The 20,625-nt window shown below is 40.1% G+C and overlaps 1 pseudogene; it reads right to left on the reverse strand.

Annotated features, from left to right (window-relative positions):
- Nucleotides 1–3,077: 3,077 nt before the first annotated feature.
- Nucleotides 3,078–19,145, reverse strand: LOC133770454 (phosducin-like protein 3; annotated as a pseudogene).
- Between the last annotated feature and the right edge of the window lie 1,480 nt (nucleotides 19,146–20,625).

The raw sequence follows: 20,625 nt of genomic DNA on the forward strand, positions 1-20,625 counted from the left end.
AGATGTGTAGTAGTATTTTATTACATTTAAGCAAATTCCTACATTTAGAAAAAACACTGTTACTGTATGTACACTAACTTCTTGCATGTGTGCAGAAAATGAAAATCTTATATAGTAGAATCAAAATCTTAATCCCAATTATAAGTATTTAGGATTCTGAATAAAGGTAATGCCATCTACAGTAGATAATTTTGCATACTATCTGTAAAATACTTCTGTCATGCTAATGGATATTGCATTGACAGCCTTGAGTATCTGTACAGCAAAGAGGTCGCTGGTTTAGTGGATTCGTGGCATTCCATCACAAGGTGGAGTGACATATATGGAACTACACATGAGCAGGGCAACAGGGCCACAGCTAGTTACATGATAGCAGAGTGGTGCCTCTTTTGAAATGAACTTGGCTAATTATCTCCCCCAACAAAAACTTGGTTGATAAAAATTGTTAAAATAGTAAGAAAAAAATTTAAAAAGCATAGTCTGTGGGGACGATCTGAAGGACAAATAAAAAAAAAAGATACTCATTCAATAAAATCTACTAAATCTCAGTAGGAACAGGAAAACCTGTAACATTTCACTCATTAGGATTCAATTTTATCTCCCTTCCCCAGCTGTGATTTAGGACGGCTATAGGGTGTGAGCAATCAGGAAGACAGGGCTCCTACTCCTATACGTTTAGGAATTATCCTAAACATGGGGCCAAGGTTTCACAAATGATTTAAGTAGGCAGTCTGTGGCAGAGATTCCCATATCGTCTGCTGTGTGTGCTGAAGTTCTGTTTCAAAGAAACATGATAAATGTTCAGGGTCTCCCCTCCCCCATCCACACCTCTCCCTTCAAGAGAAGTTCCAGATCTAAGAGGCTGAGAATAAAGGGCTTCGATCATCACTTTCTGAGCCTGCTAGCAAGAATTTGGCGATATACAATTAGGGATAAACTGAGGACATCAGGAGTTGCCACCCACCCTATGGATCACTCATAGTAAGGGGATGTCACTTTTACAACAAGCAGTCCATTGTCCCTGGATCCAGAGCAATGACGTTAGGCTTGTGCTGAAAAGTAAAGTCAGGCCATAAGCCAGAAGACTTCTGTGCAGAACCTGCCTTGGGGACCAGGTTTACCTACAGCTCCATGTATAATGGCATTGTTATAGACAAAGAAAATTTTGGTAGAAAGTAACAGATAAAAGCCCAGGAGCTTTCATCAAAGAAAAACAACAGAACAACTAAATTTTTAGGAGAAATAATCGGGGCGGGGGAGGTTAGTCAAGAATATCTCTCCTGGTTCCAAGCTGACTTCAGCTGATACCTTCATGTACACGCCAAACTGAAGTCACTCAGAGGCAGTCAAAGCAAGACTGTGTATGAACTTGAAGGCATTCTTTAATGTTCACGCAGTCACATCAATGTAGGAAGGAAATCTTTCTGGCCTAAAGGAATGAAAAGCAATCTTTGAGGAAATACTAAGTAGGCAATGACCTACTTTTGTCTGGGGCAACTCCTGAGAGGTCCATCCACTCTGTGCTGGCCAATTCTAGCAATCTGGATACCTACGCATGTGCCTTTATTAACTTTCTAGGGCTGCTCTAACAAATGACGAAAAACAGTAGCTTAAAATAAGACAAATTTACCTTGCAGTTCTGTAGTTCAGAAGTGTACAACTGGTCTCAGTAGGATAAAATCAAGTTGTCGGGGCTGCATTCCTTTTATCCAACTCTAGACGAAAATCATTCTCCTTGGTTTTTGTTTGTTCACTTTTTTTTTTTTTCAGTTTCTAAAGGCTTCCTGATTTCTCAGCACATGACCTCCTTCATATTTTGAAATTCAGCAATGCAGGGGCAAGTCCTTCCCATTCTCCAGTCTCTCTAGTTCTCTTTTTCATCCTTCTCCTAATATCCTTGTCATTACATTTTGACCATCTGGGTAAACCAGGGTAATCTCCCTTTGCAAACTCCATATGCAACTTTAATCTTCCCTTTGCCAGACAGCATCCTGTACTCACCCCATGTCCTGGAAATTAGGATGTACATGTCTTTGGGGAAAGATGTTACTTCATCTCTCAAAAGTAAACAGAGAAGGAACCTCCAAGTTACCTGTTCCTAGCTTAACCTGCAACTACAAATGTTGTGGGATAGGTTGGGCCTAAATTTCTATTCCAGACTCTTGGTTTTTTGTTTTTTTTTAAGAATTATTTATTTATTGTAAAATCAGAGTTACACAGAGGGAGGAGAGACAAAGAGAGATAGAGAGAGAGGTCTTCCATCTGATGGTTCACTCCCCAGTTGGCCGCAACGGCCAGAGCTGCGCCAATCTGAATCCAGGAGCCAGGTGCTTCTTCTGGGTCTCCCACAAGGGTGCAGGGGCCTAAGGAGTTGGGCTATCTTCTACTGCTATCCCAGGCCATAGCAGAGATCTGGATCGGAAGAGGAGCAGCCGGGACTAGAACCAGCACCCATATAGGATGCTGACACTTCAGGCCAGACATTAACTGCTGTGCTACAACGCAGCCCCTACTCTTGTTTTTTACATATAACAGAATTCTAGTACAGGCACAAACATGCCATGCAACATGACAACATTTATTTACAAAGTGAGCAAAATACATGCTCACTTGTGGGTTTTATTGAGGGAGGCTGGGCCAGGAAAGGTAAAGAGGGACTTTTATACCCTGTTCACTCTGTGTTCACGAGGATAGAGAAAGAGTTTTCTCTTTACCCAGCTTCTTATGAGCTTAGAAAACAGAAGTATTTACATGGTACTGCCCCTAGGTCCCAGGTAAGGAAAAGCACTTCCTGGGAAAAGGGTCATGTGATTGACAGGTGGGTGGATATTATTACAAAGACTGGGGGAGGTGTGGCTTCCAGCTCATGAATGTAATCTATTTCCCTGATTTGTCCCATATTATTCTACCCTCAGAGATTTCTGACCTTTAATCTCAAGGGGATGCTGAGGGATGCAGATTCATCTTATCTTCTGTGTCTACTCCCTGCTGATCATGGGTGTAGGCCCTGCCTGTCTTGGGTCTAGAGCTCTCTTCCTACCTCACCTAATGAATCTATTTCATGAGCTGGAGAATTTTTAGTCATTGCCGATGGCTGTGTCCCCCACATCGTCTTCATTACTTTTAGAAGTTGTTGAATTCTGAAACACACAAGTTTATCAATCAGTATGAGCAAAACTGGAAGATAACAAACTGCAAGTTGGTGTACCCTTTAAGATGGGAAGAAAATATTTTATTGTTTGCCAGATAGTGGGTGGTGACAGGCTGTCCTTGTGCAGATTATAAAACCATTTAACCTGAGAGTAGAGATTTTTAATGTCTTTCAGTAAACGTACTATTGTGAAAGTAGATGTGACAAATCCCACTAATCACTGTACATGTTTCTGCTTGTTCTATCAGTAAGGCCTTTCGGTTGTTCATAACCACCTTAGACTGAATGTCCACAGATTTAAGTACTTGTTGTAAAATTTGGCCTGAATATAAACCAGATTACATAAAGCAATGGTCAGATTTTTAAAATCATCTTCATGTGACATACCAGGATCTTCTAGTGTTATAATAGAAGAATTCAATAAGGAGTTTTCCTGCCAATAACAGCTCACAGACAGAAACAATAGAACTAGGTACTACTTGTCTGCCGTAAAGTGCAACAGTCTTGATGTAGCAAAAGCAAAAAAAAAAAATATTTAGTTACCATTTTGGCTTTTGAAGAGGTATTTGCGATCTTTGATTGGTTCAAAGAAGTAGGCTGACTTAACTTTTGAGTGTACCTGCAAAACTCAAGAGGTAGAAGTTTAATGCTTAACAAATGTACCCAGCTTGGGATGCCCTGCAATTTTCCTGAGGTAGGTGTGCTCAGCAACACCTGGTAGGGTTCCTTCCATTTAGGCTATAACTGGTCTTAAGGGAATCCTTCCTTCTAAGTTTTTAATAAAACTACATCTCCTAGGGAAATAATCTGCACATGAGTTTTCAGATCTGGCACTGGGATAACTTTATTACCATACTCTGTCAGAGCATTTTGTACCTGGCCTAAATTAATGATATACTCTACCTGACCTTGAGTCTCTGAATCAAGGAGGATTCAGAGGTGGGGAAGGGCCTTCAGTATAGCATCTCACATGAACTAAGTTCTGAGCACAGCCTTAGGTGCTATTCCCATCCTGTGGAAGGCGATAGGCAATAGTTTGTCATATTTCTGAGGTCCCTTGGCAAACTTAGCTAGAAATTTCTTAAGACTGTGATTAGCTTTTTCTACTTTACCTGATGACTGAGGTCTCCCAGAGGCATGGGGATGGTAAGACACTCCTAGAGGAGCAGCTGTCCAGTTATTTTAGAAACAAATGAATGTTCATTGTCACTCTGGAGTGACTGTGGAAGTCCAAAGCGTGGTACTATGTCTCTTGGCAAGGCTTTGGATTCCTCTTGTGCCTTTTCTGTTCAAGTTGGAAAAGCTTCTATCCATCCTGTGGAAGTATCAATAAAAACTACAAGATATTTGTAATAGTTTGCTGGAGCCATATTAGTAAAGTCAGTCTGGCAATCTTCACCTAGGTATGTTCCTCTCCATTGCACAGGAGTCAGCAAAGAAGTGGCCTTACATGGACACTAGAGTTATTTTATAAACAAAGGGGATAAGAATGAATTACTTCTCTTGATTCTGCATGTAATTCTTTCCCTCCAAACACTCAAGACTATCTGCACTGAAGTGCCTCTTCGCAGATGGGTAGAGTCATGTATTTCCTTAATATTTTTTTCTGTTGGGAGGCCATTGGGAGTGTACTTTGTGATCTAAAGTCCATCATCCACTAGTATCATTAGTCTGACCTCATTGTTGAGCCCATCCAATCTGAGCCTCAGGATACGGAGGCTCTTTAGTCATTACTACAGGCTGAGTACAAGAGCCATTTCCAGAGCTCTCTGTGCAGCAAGTCTTTTTGCTGCCTTATTTGCTGGGGCATTTCCCTTGCTCACATGGCTGTCTCCCTTAAAGTGAATGACAGCCACTTCTGAAGGTTTCAGTACTGCCTGAAGTAGAGCTAATAGTTCCTTGTCATGTTAACAGGGGAATTGTGTGCAGTCAATAAGCTCCTCTCTCTCCAAATTGCTACATGTGCATGTAACACATGGAAAGTATATTTGAAATATATATATATATATATATATATATATATAACATTTTCCTAATTATAAAGCTAATTAATGCAATAAGTTTAGCCTCTTGAGCTGGAGTTTTACTTGGCAATGCCTGAGCATCTATTACCTGGGTAAGATCTACTATGGCATAACCTGCCTTTCTAATTCTTTCCTTCATGCAACTACTGCCATCAGTGAGCCATTCAACACATGGATTCTTTAGAGACTCGTCTTGCTGGTCAGATCTACTAGAATATACTTGTTCTATAGTTTCTACAGAAGAGTTAGCTCTTAAGTTCCCTCAGACGGCAACAGAGTCATTGGGTTGAGGACTTGGTACACTTTAAAAGTTATCTCAGGCCGGTGCCACGGCTCACTAGGCTAATCCTCCGCCTTGTGGTGCCGGCACACCGGGTTCTAGTCCCAGTCGGGGCACCGATCCTGTCCCGGTTGCTCCTCTTCCAGGCCAGCTCTCTGCTGTGGCCAGGGAGTGCAGTGGAGGATGGCCCAAGTGCTTGGGCCCTGCACCCCATGGGAGACCAGGATAAGCACCTGGCTCCTGCCATCGGATCAGCGCAGTGCGCCGGCCGCAGCGCGCTACCGCGGCGGCCATTGGAGGGTGAACCAACGGCAAAAGGAAGACCTTTCTCTCTGTCTCTCTCTCACTGTCCACTCTGCCTCTCAAAAAAAAAAGTTATCTCAGGTGAGTCTAATAATAGTGTCTGATATTTTTGTGAGACATCCTCCAGTTAGCCACTAATGTCCTTTAATTTCCAAGACCCCTTGCCCCTGTTGTGGAGTTTAACTTCATGTGGTTGGCCTAAAGTCAGCTTAGTGACTTCTTCCACCAATAGTGCTGTGGTAGCAATAGCCCTTAAGAATACAGGCTACCCTGTAGCCACTGAACCTAGCTGTTTAGAGAAATAGGCCACTGGCCATGGAGACGGACCCAATTTCTGAGTCAATGCTCCTAGAGCAATCCCATGTTTTTCTGCTATAAACAAGGCGAATTGCTTATTCACACAAGGGATTCCTAATGCTGACACTTCTGTTAATAGCTCTTTAATTCTTTGGAACAGTTTGTATAGCTCCTCAGCCCAGGAAACTGGGTCTATATTAGGGCCTTTTAAAGCTTCATATAGGGGCCAGCACTGTGGCATAGTGAGTGAGGCTGCTGCCTGCAGTGACAGCATGCCATATGGGTGCCGGTTCTAGTCCCGGCTGCTCCACTTTTGATCCAGCTCTCTGTTGTGTCCTGGGAAGGCAGTGGAAGATGGCCCAAGTCTTTGGACCCCTGCACCCACATGGGAGACCTGGATGAAGCTCCTGGTTCCTGGCTTCAGATGGGTACAGCTCCAGCCGTGGCAAATTGGGAAGTGAGCCAGCAGATGGAAGACTCTCTCTGCCTCTCCTTCTCTATGTAACTCTGATTTTCAAATAAATAAATCTTAAAAGAAAAGCTTCATACAAAGGTTTGACTATTAACCCAAATCCTGGAATTCATATTCTACAGATTCCTGCCATTGCCAAACATCTCCTTAGCTGCTTTTCCATCTGTGGTGGCCCTATACTTGGAATAGCTTCCTTTCTCTTGACTGTAAGAGCACGCTTTCCTGGGATTAGAATATATCCCAGGTAACCTACCTCTTGTTTAGAAACCTGAGCTTTCATTGGGGGAAATTCTTTATCCTTGTTTTGCTAGATTCTGGGTTTAATGGGATGCAGAAAAAAAATATCCTTTAGGTAAAGGTTTAACACAATTAAATGCATTGAAGCAACTGTTTCATTAATAGCCCTGAGGTTTCAAACAATTTTGTACTCTGGTTTTACTTTAAAACAGGCAAGATAGGAGTATTACTGAAGACTTACACAGAGCCAAGAGTCCATGCTTGAGAAACTTAATTAAATTTAAGGAAGCAAGTAAGGATGATAAAAATCTCTTCCAAGCAATGGGATTGGACACTCAGACAGAACTAAAAATTGGTGAGATAAGAATATCCTCTACTTATAAAACCAAAACAAAGCAAATCTTTGAGAATAAGGTTTACCATTAACTCTAATAATAAAACTTTGAGGATAGAGTTCTTGCTTGGGATGTTAGTACACAGTGACTCCTGCTGTTAATTTAACGATTAACCCTCTTAACCCTCTTATGTTTGACGTCAGTGATCACCCAAGGTTTTTGACATGAGATACCTAGGCTGTAGAAGCCTCAGGAATCCACCAATCTTCTCAGTCTTTAGACAAGGCTATGAGCAAAGTGGAAATCCTCAGAGAAGAGTACATCATTCTTTCATGACCATTTCTTTCCATTGAGACCTGAACCACAGAGGTCCTCCATGGAGGAACACTCTTTGGAACAGTGTCCTGACTATCTATGCCTGAAATACTCTCATGAGCTTTTCAACCAGACGAGAATGCTTTGGGGGCTGATTCTGAAGCCACTGAGTGTTGCAAGGTGTCTGGTGTGTAACAAATCTTCCCAGGCAGACGAATCAGTTAATTCACAGGCTTTTATTGGATTCCGCTCCAAGGCGAGATTCCTCGGTCCCAACAGAGCAGGGGCCAGGGAAGTCGAGCGTCAGAGATTGGGAGGGCTTCTTTTATAGATTCAGGGCATGGCATGGGGGTTAAAGGTTGAGGCGGGTCTGATCCTCATTGGTTGACCTTTGGGCACCCGTGAGGACCTTGACAAGGACTTTCCATTCCCGTAAGTGTAGGTCTTCCCTCCTTGTGGATCCCAAAGCTACCATCCTGACCTTTTGATGATAGGAAAGGGGGCGATGATGAGTCTCTCTGGCTACTTCCTGCTGACTGGGGATGTCGTCTACAGGAGCCCGCTGGGGGTATCTTGGGACTCCGCAGGGAAAGGCATGTAAGGATGGAGAGGCATCTGGTTGACTGCCTGGTTGCTGAAGGCCTTGGTTCATTCAATTATCACTTGCTATAAACACTTAAACAGACACTGTAGTATACAAGTCAGGGTGAGAATAGCAACCAATGATCCTAAGAGTGGCATTAAACCAGGTAATGAAAGGATTTCATAGAGGAGAGGAAATGAGGGGGGTCTCTGGACCCTTGTGAGGATTGTTGGATGTGATTTAAATCTGATCCCAGCCAAGACTGGGAGAAAGGCCACTCAACTTTTGCAGGTAGAGGGGTTTGTCTGAAGAGAAATTCTGAATAATCATACAACATTAAGTGTGGGAGAGGACCATCAACACACACAGGTTGTGAGTATAGTCATTGATGTTAGAGTAGAGGTTATTATTACAAAGGAATAGGACCCAAGTGGGCTAGACAGTGTCTAGAACAAAGAGTCATTATTAGAGGACCCAAGAAAGGTGCTGTCTAAGCCACGAATAAGTTCTCTGATTGAGAAACTAATAGAACATAGGGTACATCCTAAGGGAGGTGTGAACCTCCTTACGAAGACACCCTGTTGACTTCCATTACCCAGCTGGCCTGGGAGGAGAACTGGCCAGGTAAAGGCAGGTGGCATCTCTAACAAGAAATTTACAGTTCTGCCTGCAATGTTGCTGACCCTTTTTGACCGTCTCCTCTCAGCAGTGGTGGTCACCTTGGAAGCTGGGCCGCATGAATGGCTTTTCAGCTTGGAGCCAATAAGATCTGTGGCTCTGACCTGAAGTCCTTCAACTCCAGAGCAGGTCCATTTCCAGTGATCCAACTCTTGGCTCGCAGAGCTGCCAGGGCTCTTCACAGGCTGATTTCTGCTGAAGCCCAGGCTTACCACATTGAAAGCCACTGCAGTGGACTGGTCTGTTGGGTCTCCTTGAGGGCAGATCACTGTACAGATCAGCCATTAATAGGCCTGCCACCCATTGTTTCTGATGCCTAGCTTTCTTTTCCTCCTGGTTTTTGTTAAAGCAGACCAGAGGATGCAAGTCAAGAGGGTGCTCAAGTCCCATCTCTAATCTTCAGTGGCCTAAACTAGAAGTCTGTAGTCACAGGCATGTTATATAATGGTTTATGCTGAAGCAGATAATGCCCAGGAGGAAAGCTATGTCCTCGCTTTGAAACTTTCTTACCCTTTGTTTGGTCTGAAAGGGAGGTCTTGCCTGTTTACTGTGCCCATGGCGAAGTCCTTCAGAATAGAATTAGTTTCCTACCTCGAAGAGAATAGAGAAATGAGAGAACAAGTTGGACTTAGAATACAGAAATGGGGGTGCCAGTCCCAGATCACTTACTGACAATAGCAATATCAAATGAAAACTTAGAAAGCAGTTTCAATCATTAGATAACAAATATAGCAGTTTCAATACTAGCTTTTTAAACTCTTTAACTGTTTTTTAATTTACCAATTGATTCGAATTACTTTCTGCTCTTAGTAACCTCAGTTAACCATACTTTCTCAGTTGGTACCTATAATACATTATTGGCTTCATCTGTTTACAGATCCATCCCAAAGTACTGAATACAATAGAAGTGGCTGGAAAAAGTCCATCGGAACCTATAGGAGGACAGCTAAGCACAGAACCAACAACACTTTAGTTTTATGAGCAGCAAATCTGATATATAAAACTGTGGATGACAAAAGACTTTAAATTGCCACGTTTAAAATTATAAACTTATTATAAACTCAACAAGAGGCACTTGCTTACTTCACACAGCATTTTTGAAAGCACCTGTAGGATTTTACAGAACATTTAACTCTTTAGGCCTCTGTGGCTTTCTCATTAAGATCCAAGATTTCTTTCATAACCTTCAGTGACTTCCACACACTCTCTTCAACTTACTTGAAACTTTCCATCATTTCCATTCCAGTCTAGAGTAAACTAGCCATCAGGATGAAGTCAATCTTAGAAACCTTGTCCTTTCTTTATTCAAAATAACTTTCCTTTTAACCTTCCTTACCAAATGCACATTTCTGTACTTGTGATGTTTTCCATCTGCAAATTCCCTTGCTTTATGTTTTGAAATAACCTGTTAAAAATCTCAAAATTAAGACTTTTTAAATAAGGTATCACATCAAATTTCAGCCTGAGTTAGACACATTATCTCATTTGCCTTTACCCAATTTAAATTAGCAGTTACACCTAAATGACTTAAGCTGTTGATATTAAATATTGCTATTTGAATTCAATTAAAATTAAAATTGCATTTATCTAAAACAAATACTAATTACCCATTGTTGTTTCATTGAGTACTGATTACCAGGAAATCTGTTAAAATAAATTGCAAAATAAGTTCAGCAAGTTAAAGTGATATTTTCAAAGGTAGTGATCTTCCTAGATTTAAAGAGAAATTCCTTCAAACTCAGTGTCTTTTTACAGTTACGGTTACAGTTTCCTTTTTCCTAAGAACACCTTAGGCCCATGATGTCATATTCAGTTGGCCACGTCGGGTTTAGGCACTTGACCTAAAACCCAGCAGACTGGAGAGGTGGGGTAAAGAAGGGAAAAAAGAGGGAGAAGGAGAGTGTAAAAGAGACAAGAGAGGTGAGGAGCTAGTGAGGAGAGAAGAGAGAGATGAGAGGAGAGAGTGAGCAGGAGAGGAGAGAAAGGAGACCAGAGGAGGAGGCTAGAGACACATGTTCAAGAACAGGTCCTTTTAAAACTTTGCCAGAGGGCGGCCAGGGAAGCAGGAGTATCCCATTAGGATGGGGGTGGAGCTTGACACCTGTGTTTGGGCCACATGGCTACCTGGCTTCCAGCAATGGTGGCGGGGAGAGGCAGGACATGGTGGTGGGGGCGGAAGAATGCGCATATGGGGGCAGGAGGTTCCTGCCTAGCTGTGGGGTCCCCAGGAACTCAGGAAGGTCAGAAAAGGTGAAGGGTGGAGAGTTTGGCAGTAACACAGAAGAGGCGTCCTTAGGAGGTGGGGGCCTGATCTTGGCCAGCAAGACCTGGGCTGTGGAGCAGGCAGAGAGGAAAGTAGGGGAGAAGGGAGTAGGATGGGAGCGGAGGTTTCAGAAAGCCTGGACGTATGGGACCTCTGACCATTTTCTCTCCCTGTGACAGAAATTCTCAAGGTAATTAGGCCATTCCTGGGTGGAGTAGAAGATTAGGCGTTTACGTAGTAGGTCCTGGACCAGTCCCAGTTGCTTCAAGTTCTTTAGAAGGCAGGCTAGGGGGCAGATCCATTGGTCTCCCCGGCAGCCCGGAACTACTGAAATTCGGTCCAGGCATCCCCTGTCCCGGACTGCAGTAGACGGATTAGAAGTCTGTCCTCCATGGGGCCAAGCCAGCAGTGGGACGTCTCCACAGCCGCTGGGAGGCTAAACAGCGGAGAACAGAGCCAACGTGTGCACGACTTGGAGGTCTCTGTCCGGACGGAGAGCTAGCCGGAGATCACAGAGACTGGGCCAACCCAGAGGAGGGAGGGAGAGCAAGGGAGGAGTTACTTATAGTTGGTCAAGCGGGGTCCGTAGTCAGCCTGGAGCACCAGACAGGTTCAAAGAGCAAGGGGGCCTCGAACCCAGGAAGAGGAGGCACGCAACTCAGCTCCCAGGTTTCGGCACCATCTGCAAGGTGTCCAGCATGTAACAAATCTTCCCAGACAGACAAATCAATTAATTCACAGGCTTTTATTGGGATTCTGCTCCTGGGCGAGATTCCTCAGTCCCAACAGAGCAGGGGCCAGGGAAGTCAAGCGTCAGAGATTGGGAGGGCTCCTTTTATAGATTCAGGGCATGGCATGGGGGTTAAAGGTTGAGGCGGGTCTGATCCTCATTGGTTGACCTTTGGGCACCCATGAGGACCTTGACAAGGACTTTCCATTCCCGTAAGTGTAGGCCTTCCCTCCTTGCGGATCCCAAAGCTACCAAGTGTTATTTCCAAAAATTGCCATTCCATGAGTCTGCCGTATGGACCGCTTCTCATGTCGGAGGATTTTCTCCTCTTTAATCCTATCTATGTTATTACTAAAATGCTATTTTTGCCATCCATTTAATTGGGCTTTGAGATCTCATGGCAAGTTTTCAAACTGTACACTTAGATGTGATTTCAGAGAAATATATGCGGAACTATACATTAGGACCTGAGAATACAAAAATAGACCTGACTCTCCACAAGCGTAATTATCCTTAAGCTTGTAATTCAGATAAATTGCATTAACTATAATTTCAACATTGTAGAGTACCCTTTTTATATCTTACTCAGCCCATTGAGGGGACTCCCTATTATTAATAACAAATGTAATGCTAAAGTAACAAAGTAAAATAAAAAGGAAACACTGCCTGTCTGGGAATGCCATCCCAGAAGACCATAGAAAACACTACCACATCTGATGTTCACTCTCAGAAGGCCTCAGGGAATACTGGCATAAAGCCAAACTAACAAACTAAAATAAAATATATTATATTGCAAACCAGGCATGTAACATGTGACTGGCTATTTGTGTGTGTGTGTGTGCGCACGTGGCCTCTTGTGGGTGGGATTTGATTCCTGTTTTCTGGGCATGGCAAAGCTCCCCATGGAGTCTGCCATCTTGGCAACCAGGTGATTTTACTGGAAGTTGCCATATTGGGATAGAAGTCCCACCCTCTGCTTCAGGCAGTGGACCCTCTGCCAGGTTTGGACTCCCACTTTTCTGAGGCTATCCGCGGTTACTTGGCAACACAACCTGTTCTCTCTTGTTTGTGCCATTTAAAACCAGAAAATGAAAAGTTGCTCTAGCATGCCTAATTTTAAAACCAAAAACATGAGGCAAAGCAAGGGTCAGAACAGTAAAAGCAATCCATATGACAAAATGCTTAAATTTTAACTTCCACAAATACATAAATTATCATCAAAACACCTTACAAGCACCTTGGACACATTTAAATATCAACAGGCACTCACAAATGGGCCCCTCTTTTCCCCGACTTTTCCACCCAAATTCCATTAATGCTAACAGTCTGTATTGGCCACTGTTCCTCTAGAACTACCAAAATTAGAAACATAAAAGGCATTCAAATTCACCTGTTAACTGACCTTCCCAAGCCACCAGACTGAGAGAAGAAAGGCTGGAAAATGAGGCAGTTTCAGGATTTAGAAACCACACATTTCTGAGGCATAAATGCTTGACCTCTGCTCATTACACTGCCTTTTCTTAAAGGAATTTTTCTCCTGGCTAACTCACCTATATGTTGTGGATAGGTTAGGCTTAAATTTCTATTCAATACTATTGCCTTTTACTTAGAGAAGAATCCCAAGTATAGGCACAAGCAAAATGTGCAGCAAGACAACATTTATTTACAAAGCTCACCTGTGAGCTTTATTTATGGAGATTAGTCCAGGAAAGGTAAAAAGGGACTTTCATACCTTGCTCATTCTGGGGCCACAGGAGAGAGAACATTTTCTCTTTACCCAGCTACTTATGAGCTTAGAAAATATAAGTTTTTACATGGTACCACCCCAGGTCCCAGGTAAGGGGAAGTACTTCCTAGGGTCATGTGATTGATAGGTGGGTATGAAATCGGAGATGACCGCTACTTCAGGTAGATTTGATTACACAAAGTGGGGTGTGTGTGGCTTCCAGCTCATGAATTTAGTCTATCTCCCTGACTTGTCTCACATCACAAACAAGTAAATTCTCTGGATTGTAAGAGCCTCCTATAAATCATACACACATATTCAGTGCTAAAGAAAAAAAATCCAACTGGCTTAGGGACTTAAGCTCTCAGCTTTAACAAATAAATTATTTTTCATAAAATAGGAGTGATAGCTGGTAGCTAGATAGTTCAACTAAAAGATTAAACAACGAAAAATATGAACAGGAACATCTAAAGCATCACACTGAAAAATAAGAAAAATTCACAGAATTACCTCGGTCAAGTAACTCGCCAAAGAGAAATTTTTAAAAACCCTAGTGAATCCCTGGTTGGATCAGAATGAGAAGTAGCTAATATTTAATATTCAGTTTCTACCAAAAATTAAGACAGACAGAAATAAGAACATGTGACTGATACATAGGAGACAAAAAAAGATGTGCTAGAAAGTACCTTCAAGTGACCCATATGGTAGATTGAAGAGACAAAGAAACTCGAAGGAGCTATTGAAAACATGTTCAAGAATTAAAGAAAATTATGCTTGAAGAATTACAATAATGTATGGGTTGGTGTTTGGTGTAGTGGTTAAGATGCCATTTGGGATGCCTGTATCACATAGCAGGGTTCTTGAGTTCAAGTTACAGATCGGCTCTCCATTCCAGCTTCTTGCTGATGTGTATTGTGGGAGGCAAAATGAGATGCCAGATGTGGTTGAGTCTATTCCACCATGAGCTAGGCTTGTATTGTGTTTCTGGATCCTGGCTTTGGCCTGGCCCAGCTGTTGCTATTGAGGACATCTGGGAGTGAACAAGTACATAGAGATTTCTGTTTTTCTTCCTATCTCTCCTTTCCTTTCAAGTAAATAAATATAAATTAGTAAAGTAATTAAAATTAGGTGTATTTACAATATCTTAATGCAGATTATCAATAGAGATATAAGCAGTTAAAAGGAAGCTATTAAGTGTACAATAATCAAAATAAAAATTTTAGCCGGTGACCTCAATAATACATTTGAATTGATAGAAGAAAGTCAGTGAACTTGGAAATGGGTAATAAAGATTGCACTGTGAAGGTTATAGAGAAAATGTAACTGAAAAATTAACAAACAAAATATATAATGACAAAAATATCCAATGATATAAAAAGTAGGAAATTCTTCAACCAAATAAAAACATCCAAGAAAAACCCACAGGCAATATCACATGTAATAGTAGAGAACTGACCACCAATAACATCAAGAAGAAGACAGTGATGTTCTTTCTTGATATTTACATTATGTTTGTACTTGGGATACTGTGTAGGACAATTAGGCAAGAACTAGAAACAGAAGATACCTGGATTAGAAACTCAGAAGTAATATTATCTTTATTTTAGATGATATGATCTTTTATATGGAAAATGCTGAACACAACTCATTAGAAAAATATTAGGACAAATAAATGTACTGAGGATACAATACACAAAATAAAATTTCAAACATCAATTCTATCTGTATATAATAACATAAATATTTTAAAAATGGAGTAAGCAGATAATTTTATTTATAGTAATATTCAAAAGAAAATCAATGAGTATACATTTTTAAAAATAAGTAGTAGACTATAATGGTATCTATAAAAACTGTTGAAATATATTTTAAAAGATGTGAGTAAATTGCATTGCATCTTAAGGTTATGGGTCAGAAAAGATTGCTAAAGTTGTGGAGGCAGCAGAAGTGAGCCCCAGTACTTGGAACTGTGCTACCCACATGGGAGACCCAGATAGAATTCCAGGCTCCTGGCTTTGGCCCTGTCCCCAGCCTAGTTCCCAGACTTTACCATCACTGCCATTTGAGATTGCATCAACAGATGGATCTCTTTCACTCAGTCTCTCTCCTTCTCTTTTCCTCTCTCTAATAATTCTGTAATTATGTCTTTCAAACAAATAAATATTTCTAAATAAGAATATTAAAGCTATAAATATCACCAAATTACCAATATATGGGGCATAGAGACTATTTTTATATATATTTCGGTAGGAACAGATAACATAAGATTCACTTGCAGCATAGTGTAAGTGTATTATATAATATTGTTAACAAGCATAATATTGTATAGCCAAATCTCTAGAACTAATTCATCTTACGTAAGTGTGATTATATTCATTGAACAATAAGTTTGCATTTCTCCCTCCCCTTGGCTCCAGGAAACCACCATTGTACTTCCTGCTATTATAATTATTTTAGATACTTCTTATATGTGGAATTATGCAATGTATTTGACTGTCTCATTTCACATACGATAATGTCCTGAAGTTCCACATATGATATTCCATGTGGTAGAATTTCTTCTTCTTTAAAGTGGAATAAAAAGTCCATTGCATGCATATTACACATTTTATCTCTGCATGGGTCATTATTTAAAGACTTTACAATAATGAATAATCCTCCTTTGAGCCTGCATGTGCATATATTTCTTTGAGATTCTGATATCAAGTATTTGAGGTCAATTCCCAGAAGTGATTTTGCTGAATCATAGGGTAGTTTTATACACTTTTGTGGAATCTTCACACTTTTTTTTCATAATAGCTGCACCATTTACATTCTCACTAGCAGCATACAAGTGTTCCAATTTCTGATTTCCTCACATCCTAATAAACACTTACTATCTTCCCTATTTTTATCATGGCTAAGATAATAGGTATGAAGTGATACCTTATTATAGTTTCTGTTTTCAGTTTGCTTGTGATTAGTAATGATAAGCATCTTTTTTAAAAGATTTTTAATTTTTTGTATGAGAGGTAGAGCTGTAGACAGAGAGAGGGAGAGACAGAGAGAAAAATCTTCCAACCATGTGCTCATTCACTCCCCAAATGGCTGTAATGGCTGGAGCCTGGCCTATCCAAAGCCAGAAGCCAAGAACTTCTGGGTCTCCCATAGGGGTGCAGGGGCCCATGCACTTGGGCCATCTTTCCCTCTCCATAGGCAGAGAGCTGGATCTGAAGAGCCGGGACACAATCTGACACCCATTTGGATGCAGGCGCCTCAGGGAGGCTTAGCCTACTATGCCACAGTGCAAGCCCCATAAACATCTCCTAAAATCCTTATTGGCCAATTTTTATGAATATATACTCTTTCTCTGAGGGCTGAAATTGAGTATTCTGATGTAAGTTATACAGATGATGCATGAATTCATGTTTGACCCACCAATAAACAACTACAAACTAAAGTTTGGGATAGTTGCCTTGGTTGAAAACAATCACAAATATGTCACATACAGCTGAAAAAAATTGACAAGAGACACACAACTCCAATGAATGAGGATACTTGGAAGCTTGCATCTGCTTTGTCTGGGACTTTGATCCACGTACTTTTCCTGATTTTAATCTAGATTCTTTCACTGTAAAAACTACAGGTTTGAGTATATCAGCTTTTCCGAGACCTGGGAATTCTTGTAGTGAATCATTGATCGTGACACTGGTCTTGTGGACTCCTGATTTATAGCTCCTTCTGATTAATGACAGAACAGTGTCAAGACTCTCCTATTGACAAATAAGATTTAAAGGAAAGTATTTTATCATTCTTTGAACTTTGTAGAATGTAGTATCTGATCTAATATTTCCATTAATCTTACATCCAACAATAAAATGCTGAAAATCAAACCATTGTTCTCTAGAAAAGTTAAATTAAAAAAGGTTAACTATTTGAATAACAGATTTTCACATAAATATAAATTCTGAGTATATAATATTATATAGTCAGCATATTTTATAATAAAATTTAGGACTAGGCCTCTTTGAAAAATAAATTGTGATTTAATCAACTAAGGTACCAGACCTTAGTAGTTTTTGAATAATTTTATTATCATATTGGTTATTGCTACTATAGTTTATCTTATTATCAGAGAAACATACTTTAATTCTTATTATATATATTATTATCAATATTGAATTCATAGCATATGCCAGGAGCTGCAGTATGTTTTTCATATCTCTCAGCCATTTTATCTAGTCATTACTATGTATCTTTAAATATTATTCACTTAATTTTTATTTATTTAAAAGGCAAAAAAGACAAGCAGAGATCTTCCATCCATCAAATGCTAGTGGCAGGCAGCCCTAGACCAAGCTGACATTAGGAGATCTGACTCCTAGTAATGTTTCCCAATTGTATTTCAGGGATTCACCACCTACTGTCTCCCAGTGTGCTCATTAGCAGGCAGCTGGAAGCAGAAATGGAGCTGAAACTGGAACTCAGGTTCTTTTACACAGATAACATCTTAGTTGCTATACCAAACCTTTGACACACCATATATCTTTAAATGAAATAAATGTGCTAGGACACAAACGAACAAAACAAACAAACAAAAAAATAGAGCCTTTGTGTAATTCAAAACTCTTCAATAGCGATAAAACCAATAAATTGGAAAGTTTGTCCTGTAATTTGATTTTGTTACAAATGAAAATTTGTGCTTATAAACCCTGTATTTTTGTGGTGATGTGAATAGTGCATTTATAAGCTAGTATTTCAAAAGGTTTGTGGATAAAATTGAATTAAACTTTTTTGATATACATGCACAATTTTTCAGAATATGCATTTTTTTCTTTCCCTACTAACAGCAGTCTTTATTTTTTTTAATAAGGAAACAATGCTAATTTTAAAATATAGTTCCAATGATTTAATATAATTCCTAGCAATGATTATTTCTGAAATGTGAGAGATTTTAAACAATTATAAAAGGCTAAAAACCTAAATGATTCACTCTTGCTGCTTCTTTGCAAAAAATAAGCAGACAACCTGGTATATGTAGAGTGCAGCAAGTGAGCGCAGCTGTAGCCTGTCACCTCAGAGTCTCTGCCCCTACTCATGGGGACAGAGCACCTCAACGAGGACAGCATCTTGTCTTCAATCAGCTTCAGTTGGCTTCTTGGGGTTTTCCTCCAGGTCTTTCTTCATTCCCCCAGACTCAGCCACTTCCAACTCCAACTCATCTCTCCTTAAGTCTGTGCCCTCAAACAGCAGAGGACTGGTAAACTCAACTTTGATGTCCCCTGCAGGGTAAACGAATATTATAGGCGGGTTCCTATCAGGATAACTGGGTACACAGGTTGTTGAAATGGCTCTGATATATTTCACATCAGGAATCTTCCTGGCAAATCCACCGAAGTGTTGCTTTATTAGAGCACAGAGGGGGAAACCCTTTCTTTGCATAGGTGACAGGCTACCCACAAGCCCTTACGAACTTAGCATCTTGGACAAATTCCTTTCCTAAAATCTTCAAAATTTCTCCAAGTTTGCTCTTTGGTTGATTTGCTCTCCACTCAGCTAGTCTTTGCTGCCTGAGCTTTTTGATATCAAGTTCATCTTCTTCATTAAATTTATCTTCATTAGTTTCACTTCTCTCCAAGTCACGTGTTCGTACATTTCACTACTGACTGATGAAGCACCTGCTCCGCCTCCTCTTCCACCTCCTTTCCTTTGAGAGCAGGATGCCCTCTTGCAGATGTCATTCCAGGCAGTGTCTGCACTGGGGTTCTGCATGTTGTCCCTGATGTCTTGAGTATCTTCCCTGGAATACACATTTTCCATGAACTGTTTGAAGATTCCAGGGTATGCCTTGATTTTACAAAATTTTCTGCCATTAGTAAATCTATCTTTGAATTGCATTTTCCATGAACTTTTTGAAGTACTCTCACAAATAACTCAAAAATTCGAGACATTTATCCAATCAGAGCATTATGACTCAGAATTATTTTGGAAATATAGTGCAATATGCATCATAAATAATTTTATATGGAAATTTTCTCATTGACACTTTTACTTATTTGAAAAGAAATAGAATGACAAAAATCCCTTTATTAAAAAGATAATATATGCTTGTATTCCATTCTTGACTATCAGTCAGCTCTCTATTATATACCATTCCATTTACTTAGTTTAGAACATACTTTTTCTCACATGGAATAAAGTTGAAAAATTTAGATTATCAAAGAAGACATAGCTAACATTTATATTTTTTTTATAATGTATTTGTTGTATTCCTATATTTCACAAAATCTTCTGGTTACTGGTTACCTAATTTATTTCTGACTTTTTGAGTTTCAAAAAGATTATATATTAACCTGGGCAGAGGAAATATCATCCAAGAGGGACCATGGACTCACTAAAGAATTTTAAAAATAATGAAAGAAAGGACAGTTTACCAGGAAATAAAAATGGATGCTTTAATATTTAATGAGTCATTAGTATATATACATACACACACACACACACATATAGGTCGCTACAGCCTATTGATCTTTGTGGTACCAATTAGGGAATTCTTGTAAAGCTTTTTTGCTTGTAATCATTACATATACCATCATCAATTTGAACTCATTAATTCATTCCCATAGATGTAGTCTAGCTTGTTCTAAAATACGTTCTTTTCTAAAACTAGAAAAGGTAAAATGGGTAAGTGTGCTGCTGTTGCCTGCAGTAGTATCATTCCTCATTCAGATCAGAAAACTGTTGAGAAATCAAACCTCGAGAATGTCTTCCAGATAACACCAGGGTCAATTTGTCAGCACAAATGTTGATTGAAGCTTCCTTAAAGATGTTCTTTCCCAAATCCATGTTGGACAATTTGGAATTCCCAAAGTATTCTGCAGTAGATTGAATATTAGGCAGTGATAAATATATCCCTACTCTCAACCCAGTCAGTGTTTTGCACCAAGAACTCCTGTTTATCTCACTGCAGTCATAAAGCTCTTGAAAAATTAAAATGTCTTTCCCTCAAGAAATATATGTTGTGGCTATCCCAAATCTTGTTTGACAACAAATATAAATTTATGGAGGAAGACAACCCAAGAGACTGTGATTGTTTCTGATGCTTCTTGTTTTCTTTGCCAGGCAAGTACTGATCAAAACATTTCCAGGCAACTGATAACATCTTTATTGTCACTCTGCATCAACAGTAGAAAACTAACGAATACCACAGAGGAAGAGAGAGAGAGAGAGAGAGAACAGCATCGAATTCACT

Source organism: Lepus europaeus, chromosome 11 (genome assembly GCF_033115175.1).
Source record: "Lepus europaeus isolate LE1 chromosome 11, mLepTim1.pri, whole genome shotgun sequence".
Lineage (NCBI taxonomy): Eukaryota > Metazoa > Chordata > Mammalia > Lagomorpha > Leporidae > Lepus > Lepus europaeus.